Source organism: Benincasa hispida, chromosome 2, assembly GCF_027475165.1.
Source record: "Benincasa hispida cultivar pf3 chromosome 2, pf3_genome.v1.1, whole genome shotgun sequence".
Lineage (NCBI taxonomy): Eukaryota > Viridiplantae > Streptophyta > Magnoliopsida > Cucurbitales > Cucurbitaceae > Benincasa > Benincasa hispida.
The window spans coordinates 21,239,066-21,249,062 of record NC_143479.1 but is presented as its reverse complement, the minus strand read 5'-3'; the positions used below and the strand labels follow the sequence as shown (position 1 = coordinate 21,249,062).

The 9,997-nt window shown below is 35.1% G+C and overlaps 1 long non-coding RNA gene across 1 annotated transcript; it reads left to right on the top strand.

Annotated features, from left to right (window-relative positions):
- The first annotated feature begins 668 nt into the window (after positions 1-668).
- LOC120069246 (uncharacterized) lies at positions 669-8,595 on the top strand. The gene is made up of 2 exons (XR_005479481.2): positions 669-818; positions 7,997-8,595. It is a non-coding gene; the product is annotated as an uncharacterized LOC120069246 (long non-coding RNA).
- Positions 8,596-9,997: the final 1,402 nt, after the last annotated feature.

Sequence of the window (9,997 nt, the reverse complement as noted above, 5' to 3'; positions counted from 1 at the left end):
GGGCGGCTAAACGTCAAGGTTCTCCATGTGGCACACAAACGGTCAAATTTTGATAAATCTATATTATTCATAAAAATTATATATAAAAAAAATCTTTTTCAAAAGCCATTCAGGAGAATCCATCTGTCCCAAGCTTTAATAAAACAAAAATAACATTTATTTTCATGACGCACTCATCAGTTTATTGTTATATTATATTTTCCATTAATTCTCAATCAATGAATGATTGACATTGCTTCAAACAAACTATAGTCTCATCACTTTTTGACACAACTCTCTTAAGTTAACGATAATTGATATGACTTTTATCATTAGAAGTTGGAGATTTGATATTCATTTTTGTAGATGTACTAAAGAAACATGACAATATTTCTTCTTCTTAATTTATTTGGAGTTAAAAAAAAAAAAAACTCTAAGAGAAGCTTGGAGAGTGAAATAGGTCGTTGAGTTGTGTGGAACCGAAGGTGTAACAATTTCTTGGAATGTTAGTTTAATATCATGATTAAAAGCCATACCTTTGAAGATAATCTTTTGGAATCTTTCTTTTTGAAAAGAAAAGATTACGATAAAATTTTAGTGGGACAGGACCCCCACTTGATCTTATCTTATCCTAAAAGAAATAATTCTATAATAACAAACAGTAAATCAATAAGACAAACAATAAATAAAGATAGATGGGATATGTCTGCAATATCTTCGAGCATGCCGGATCAGAGCCTTCAAGCTCAACTTTTCTTCTACTTTTCTCTCTATGGAGTAGTCTCTTTCTCTAGAGCCCTGGGGGAAATGAAGCATGAAAGTTAAGATTATCTTAAAAGGTATTGCTTTTAGTCATGATATTAAACTAACATTCCAAGAAATTTGAATCAGAAGTCTCTCTTATCCTTGAAAAGTTAGAAGGTATATCAAATTTAGTGATTAATTGGTATTCTATCCAAAGGAAGACGTGGTTAACCTTGATGGTAGAATACAAATTATCACAAAATATGATATATTCGTTTAAGTCTTATAAAGATTAAAGATCGATCGATTGAAGATTCTAATTTGTTTTAATGTTAGCTTAATATCATTACTTTTGTCACACTTTTGAAGAAAGTTTTGACAGATTGTTTCAAAACTCCCAAGGTTCGCTCTCTCTCTCCCAATGGTATCTAAACTTCTCTCTAAAATCTCTCGCCCCCAAATGATTGTCGATAATACTGCTTCTTCTCCTCAATCTAATGAACCTCAAAGTATTGATGATCCGCTAAGCATCATTCAAAAATACAATACAGCCGAAGCAGAAATTGCTAAGGTTGAAGATCGTCTCAAAAATTGGACCATTCCTAAGATGGATCCAAAATTGATCTACAAGATCAACAACTTCAATTTTTCTCAAACTGACGTCATCGTCATCACTGAGAAAAACCTTGCAATGAAGGACGAGTTTATCGAAATCGGCCTTCTTCCAAGAGAATCTATAGAGCAATCTATGGATAAATACAAATACCTACACATTGGATGTGTTCAAGTTGCCCTTAAACCTCTATTCAGAGAAGGATTAGACGTACCAGTCTATCTTGCTCTCAGAGATAAGCGGCACCTTCGATTCTCACACTCTATCTTGGGAATCGTCCAATCAAATCTTGAAAGAGGTCCGGTTTACTTCACATGCAAACCAGGATTTACTATCTCTCTTCAAGATGCAAATCTTCGAGATGCCCTTAGTCTCGATGTCCATTCTCAAGGCCTCGAATTAAAAGACAGATCCCTGCCGTTTGCCGTCTGCCATCACATTTATTTCAAGCTGATGCATATAAATCTATAACCAAGAGCCTTAGGAATATCTCCCAAGGGAAGCACTATGCTTATAGAAGTCAATATAAATAAATCCTCTATGACTGTCCCGAGATTTCTATAATAGAATGAACTCACGCAAAATCTAGTTTGGAGAATTCCAGGAGCAAATACTCCTGTTACAAAGCAAAGTGAGGATACTACAATCACTAAGCACCATAATGGGGATGTTGAAGTCCAGTTCTATTCAGAACCAAGACATCCCAGAATTCAAGAAATCATGAGTAGTAGGCCAAACATTTCTTCCGAAACACGGCCAACCAGCAGCACTTCCAGATCTATCCCCAGGTCTAGGTCAATAAGAACGTCCATGGATTTTGATAGATCTATTCCGGACATTCATTATGAAAGGGACAAAGGTTTCTTATCTCCTACCCAATCCGACATGGAAAGAAGATCGAAGCCAATTTACAACCAAATCAATGTACTATCGACGTATGAAACTCTTGAGCAAAGATATGAACAAAAGTACAGTCAATATATAGATCTCTATATATCTCAGCCAAAGGAGACCCGAGGAGCTTTCATCCTAAAGGGAGATTTCTTCAAGAGAATGAAAGAAAGAGACAATGAAGCGGCAGAACCTCGCTGTCTTACTCTCAAGCAAAGTCCCACTTGGATTATAACTAGTGGAAAAGAGATAGCTGCAGACTATCTTCCTGAGGAAGAATCTTATTTTCCTCATCCGGTAGTCCCAACCATTAAGATGGTATCTTCCCCATACAAAACCTTCGATGAAGAAAAAGTCTCGAAGGTTGGAGTACGAAAAATAAAAAATATCCAACATCAACTGAATTATTCAAACAAGATGGTAACAACCTTTTATCAAACAATTGAGAAAATAAAGGATCAAAAGGCTGCCCCAAGTTTAAGTCTTAAGGGCATACCAAAGATTGATCAAGACCGACCAATCTTCCAACCAAATACCTTTCCTATTGGAGACCTAAAAGGAAATCCAGAGGAACTTCTAGCTGAGATTAACAAGAACTTATCAGCATTCAAGATTGATAAAGGAGAAGCAGATTCTTCAAAGAAGACTGAAGTCTCAAAAGTTGTTAATATGATAAGGGAGTCCAAAGAGACTTCTACCTCTTACACAAAGATTCTTTCTATAGTCTCTTATAGCACGAAAATGAAGAATCATTATGCGAAACCCTCTCCTCCAGATCTAGGATGGGATGATTTTCGTCCATATCAAAAGATTTATGATGGAACCTCCGTTATAAGCTGGAATATTGACGGATGTTCCGATCAACAAATGATGAACATCTTCCAAGAGATGCATCTAGCTGCTACCGCATATAGCACTAGAAAAACTGTCTTAAGCACAACTCACATTCTAGTTTCAGGATTCACAAGAAATCTGAGGAACTGGTGGCACAATCAACTTTCTGAACAAGAAAGGCAGACTATCTTAACCACCACAAAAACGGTTATAGTAAAACAAGAGGGAAATCCAGGAGTAGGAATAGCCCCAATGGAGATAATGCAAAATGAATCAAATATAGTTAACTCATTAGTATACACTGCAATGAAACATTTTGTAGGACGAACAATCATCTACAGTAATCAAGCCACTGAAGTACTTCTCAAGATACGCTGCAGGAAAATGAGTGATTTCAAATAGTACAAAGATGTTTTTATGGCACGTCTTTACAACCTTACATCTTTCGGAGACAAAATCTGGAAATGAAAATTCGTGGAAGGATTACCTCCTTATATCGCTGAAAATTTTATCAGAAGATGTTTGAAATCTTCGAAGGAAATCAAATCAATTGGAATTCTCTCACTTATAGAGATATTACCAGTAACATTCAAGCTTTATGCTTAAGTCTTTGTAAAGACACAAAGCATAATTAAAGAATCATCAAAGATGCAGATTATTGAAAGGGACTAGGGACTTTCTACAAACAATATGGTGTTGAACAAAATCTATCGCCTTCAAAGAAAAAGAAGAAATTTTCAAAGAAACCGTACTGTAAAGGTCGGAGAACAAAGGACGAGGAAAAACCTCGAAAAAGGAAGTACTACAATAAAAACAAGAAGTATTCCAAGAAAAAAGGAACTACTTGTTTTCTTTGCAACAAACAGGGACACTATGCTAACACATGCCCCTCGATAAAGAAAATCAACAACCTAGAGATTGACCATGACCTAAAACAATCTCTTCTCTTTGCCATTCGGTCTGAAGATGAAACCTCTATTTCAGAAGAATCATCTTCCGAGGGAATAATCAATGTAGTTATTGGAGATTCCTTCTCTGAAGGATACTCTTACGATTCCTCTCAATTTTTTGAAGAAGTTGTCCCGTGCATGGGATGTATCAATGTTCTAACAAGAGATCAAGAAACCTACTTGATCTGATAGAAGAGCTTCCAGATGAAATATCTTGAAAAACGATCCTCCTAAAGCTCTGGGAGTCTCTAGAAGGATAAAGCTCGAAGCCTCAAGTCTTGGAACCAATTCATTATTCCTTTCAGGAAATACTCAATCGGGTTAATAATGGATCATTCCAAGAGCCCGCAAGAGCTTCGGACCTCCACATGGAAGTTAAGAAACTCAAAAGGGAAGTTGCAATCAATAAGCAGCGACTATCAATTCTGGAAAATGCATTCAGCAATTTCCAACAACAGTTCTCAAACGTAATTCCTCCAGGAGAAACTTCAGGAGTACAAAAGGATGATGTAGAAGGAATTAACTATATCATTAAAGTCTACAACCAAAAATGGTTATCAAAGGTCACTAGTAAGGTCCAGGATTTCAAGTTCGAAGTAGTTGCCTTACTGGATTCTGGAGCAAATCAAAATGTCACTCAAGAAGGATTAATACCATCAAGGTATTTTGAAAAAACAATGGAAGTCCTAAGAGGAGCCAACAACTAGAGACTTCACATTAACTATAAATTACCAAAGGCGCATATTTGCAAAGGAGATGTGTGTTTCATTAACACTTTCCTCCTAGTCAAAGACTTATCAGAGGAAGTTATCTTGGGAACACCCTTCCTTACTCAATTATACCCTTTTCATGTTTCTGAGAAAGGATTATCATCTCAGAAATTTGGAAAAACAATAACTTTTGAGTTCTATCATCCAATAACTCCTAAGTACATTTCAAATATTGAAGAAGAAATCCAGTAGTTTATCAATAGGATTTCAAAGAAAGAAAAGAAAATCGAGTTTCTTCAAGAAGACATTCAGAACAAGAAGGTTGCCAACCAAATTAATAGACCTTCAGTCCAAAAGAAAATGGAAACCGAAATTTGTTCAGACATTCCAAATGCATTTTGGGCTTGCAAAAGGTATATAGTCGAGCTCCCATATGTTGATGGATTTGACGAAACGCAAATTCCTACAAAGGCCAGGCCCATTTAAATGTCGAAAGATCTGATCAAAATCTGCAAGGCAGAAATCGATGAGCTCCTCCGAAAAGGGCTTATTAGCCATAAAAAGCCCATGGTCATGTGCGGCCTTTTACGTCAATAATCAAGCTGAGAAGGAACGAGGAGTTCCAAGATTGGTAATCAACTATAAGCCCCTTAACAAGGCTCTCAAATGGATTAGGTACCCAATTCCTAATCGACAAGATTTATTAAAGAGAATAACCTCAGCAAAAGTTTTCTCAAAGTTCGATATGAAGTCTGGATTTTGGCAAATCCAAGTATTTACAAAGGACAGATATAAAACAGCTTTCAACGTCCCCTTCGTGCAATACCAATGGAATGTCATGCCCTTTTAATTAAAGAATTCTCCTTTGGAGTTCCAAAATGTCATGAACGACATATTCAACAAATATCAGGACTTCACCATCGTTTATATTGATGATGTCTTGGTATTCTTAAACACAGTTGAACAACACTTTAAGCACTTGCAAGCGTTTTTCAACATCATTAAGACAAATGGTCTTGTGGTCTCTTTACCAAAGATCAAATTGTTTCAAACAAAAATTAGAATTCTTAGTTATGATATTAATCAAGGAGTAATCAAGCCAATCCAACGATCGCTAGACTTCTCGGATAAGTTTCCAGACACTATTCAGGACAAGACATAGCTCCAGCGTTTTCTTGGATGTGTAAATTATATTGGAGACTTTATTAAAGACCTCCGTATTATCTATCTCCCACTTTATGAAAGATTGAAAAAGAATCCAAAGCCATGGATAGTCCGAGCATACTCGAGTGGTCCAATCAATAAAAGCTTTAGTAAAAGGCATCCCATGTTTGTCGCTAATGGATGAAAAAGCTTATCCAATTGTGGAAACCGATGCATCTGACATTGGTTACAACGGCATTCTCAAAAAAGAAATTAACGGAAAAGAAATAGTAGTCCATTACTATTCTGGAGTCTGGAACGATACTCAAAAGAACTATTCCACTATGAAAAAGGAGATTCTCATAATAGTAAATTGCGTTCAAAAGTTCCAAGGAGATCTTATCAACAAAGATTTTCTGGTGAGAACAGATTCAAAGGCCAGCAAATACATCTTTGAAAAAGATGTAATGAATCTTGTGTCAAAACAAATCTTTGCAAGGTGGCAGGCAATCTTATCCTGCTTTGATTTCAAAATTGAGCCTATAAAAGGCACGAAGAATCTTGCAGATTATCTAAGCAGAGAGCACCTTTCAAGCAAAAACCTTTCTAAGAAAGAAAGAAATCTCCCTCGTAATTCCCTAGAAACCCGTGGAACCCCTAGGCTGTCTGCGGCCACCAAGGCGGCCTCCGCCATCACAGAACCTCCAAGTTAGCTCCTCCAAAGCTAGCAGCTCAAAGGGCAAATAACCCATGTCTCAATCTTCTGCACCATCTCCTATGAGTGCAGATAACTACGCAATGGACACTGATTTTGAAGTCATGTCCAGAAGACGTCAAGGCAGTGGCCAAAAGGCACTCTCAATACAGTCAGGCTCAATAAACCCGCCTTCACAACCCTCAAAGACACTGTTATGTCCCACGAGAGTAAGTAGTTCAAATAAGAGACTTGCAAGGTCATCTTCAACATTAATCCCAAAAAAATCCATCAACATTCTCCCAGGTGGTGAAGCAGGAGTTTTTCAACCAAGGCCACCAATTTCAGGATACTTCACAAAGACTACAATGGTCGATATAACGATCGAGCTAGAATTCGACAGACCATCCATTCAGGAAGTCTACTCTCAAATATTCCCTCATGGATTCAATTATCTTCATGAGGAAGTATAAAAAACGAGAATCTTCTACGAATTCATCTTGGTAGATACTAAGTCCATAGAGATTACTCATGTTCCGGATCGTTCAGATCCCTAAAAATCTGTATACTCAAAGCTGAGAATTTTCAAAGTGCTAACACCATCCTATTGGAATCAAGGGATGTTTGTGGCAAAGAAATTCTCGAAGCCTTTCAAACCATAAACGTATACATACCGTGACTATATGCGTGCATGGTATAATGTTTTTTGGTTTTAAGCTTACAACCATTCCTGGTTTGTGACATTCTGTAAGCAAGCATACAAAATGCACTTTCCGAATTGGTTTCAATCTTGGTGGAACTACTTCGGATTATCTGAAGAAATCTTTCCTGTAGAAGTCCAAAGGTCTTACCACCTCTTTCAAACCAGCATCTATGTGTCTCCATTCTCAATTTAGATTTGCACTATACTTTCAAATTCCGTGGATCTGTTGTTGGAATTTCCAACTAGGACCATATGGAAACTTCAAAGTCCTAAGCAAGACATTAAGAATCAAATGGTGGGAAAAGTATGATTACAACCACCTAAAAGCGTCAAAGTTAAAGGATTGGTTCAAAGCCAATGTTCATCTACAGGACTTATCTCGCCAAGAAGATGAACAATTCACTTTGACCAAGAATTCAATTATGAGTTCTCTAGTTGGAGCAGGATCACATGCTGATTTTACTTCAGTAATCAATACAGTTGTTAGGCAATTATCAGACCCTGACGAAACTCAAGAAGATGCAAATTCTTCTGCATCTGTGAACAATGAAGTCGAAGACGACGAAGATGACTACGACCCCTTCGCAGATTACGACATCAATGACCCGTTTTTAGACTCACAACCAAATTAGTCTAAAAATGGTTTCTCAAATTATTATTTAAATTTATGTAAATTATTTAAATCACTTTTGTATACATGTGTGTAACCATTCTGCAATTATCATCGCCGTTTAGGAGAGACCTGCATTTGAGACGAAGATGGTGGAGATAGTATGTTCCTGGAGTGGATTAACCAACCACCGGCCACAGCGGTTAGCTGAAGATTGGAAATCTCGGACAGATCACTGTAAAAGAAATGACTATAATATCCCATTAACTCATAAGGATTACGTTAGGCAGTCAAAGTAGGTGGGGTAGTCGAAGAAGTAAGACCCTGGATTGTAGTCCCAAAAGAGTTGATATGGTAGATATATGTAATAGTCGTTCCAATCCAGGCCATTCAGGAGAAACTTGGTGACATCATCAATGGTTATCACTTGAAGATCTTATCCAGCGTGCTCGAAGATAATGCAGACATATCCCATCTATCTTTATTTATTGTTTGTCTTATTGATTTACTGTTTGTTTGTATTATAGAATTATTTCTTTTAGGATAAGATAAGATCAAGTGGGGTCCTATCCCACCAAAATCTGATCGTAATCTTTTCTTTTCAAAAAGAAAGATTTCAAAAGATATTTTGCCAGTTAGGGGTCCTGTCCAATCGGCCACATTTTGGAATTTTTCAATCATGTAATCTTTATTTGTTGGGATGCGTGTCAAAATCTTATCAGAATTGTTAGTAGGCAGAAGGCCACAACAATTCTATAAGTAGTACTCGACCTCGAAATAATCATAATAATTAAAAGAAAAATAAAACCACAACAGTTAAAATATAAAAGAGAGGAGAAAAAGTCAAATAATTATTATTTTTTTATAAAAAAAAAAGAGAGTTGACACATAGAGTTAAGTATTTACTATTCCCATTAAAAAGACCTAGGAATCCATCCTTACCGTAATCAATGGTTGGGATTAGAATGTTCCATCCTAATCTCAACCCTTCAAACAAGTACTCCTTATTGGTTCAACATAAATCATCAAATAACTTATTAAATGTTAATTGAATTATAAGTTTATTTGATAAATTTTTTAAGTTTAGATGTAAAAGGTATTTTAACTTTAAAAATTAACCGATAGGTGTTTCAACTTTTAATAGTGTGAACTTTAAATATATTAGATCGCTGAAATTTTAATTTTTTTAAATTGATTGATTTATTAGACATAATTGGTTTGTTCAACGAGACCTTAAAACTTTTAATTTTGTGTCATATAAGTTTGTGAATTAAAAAAACGTTGAATAGATCAATGATTTATTAGACACAAAATTAAAAAAATCAGAGATTTAATTGACATAAAATTAAAAATTTAATAAAAAAATATTAAAGACATTTAAATACCAATATAAAAATATCTCAAAGCATGAATTTGATTAAAAGGTAGAAGCTTCACATCTCAAAAATTAAAAATACTTTTTTTAGTTAGAAGTATTACCTGTCAACGTTCACATAAAGTTTTTTTTTTTCCATTTTGGCAAAATAAAGCATTTTCATTCCTTGGCGGCTAGCTAATTTGAGACATAATAATATAACTTTTTCAGATCAATTAATTCCATTCATATGAAATATCATCATGTTTTTGAAAATATAATATATAGGAAATAGTTTGGGACACCAAACAAACACAAATGGATCAAAGAAAGTTAAAACTTGGAGCAATTATTTAAAAGGCACATGATATGCAACTAGATATTTAGAGAGAAATATCCTTCAAATTTATATTCTATAGTTATTATGAACTGATACATTATTCAATCTACATCCAACGATTATTATAAGATAGTTAGATTGTGGTAGACTCATATAGAATAATGTTTTTAAAACTTGTGTTACGTCATATGAGTTTTTTTCGTTTAATTCAATAGTTGCATGAATGAAGATTGAACAATCAACATTTGAAATGATAATCATTATATTATTCATTAGATTCTACTTAAATTGAAAAGTCATGTTATATTGAAGTGAAGTGGCAACTTTATTGACTAATCCATAAAACTTGCACAATTAGGTTATGTTTGTCCAAAATGAATCTAAATAATCTTGTTAGGTTCATATCATTATTTCATAAGTAATATATAGAGT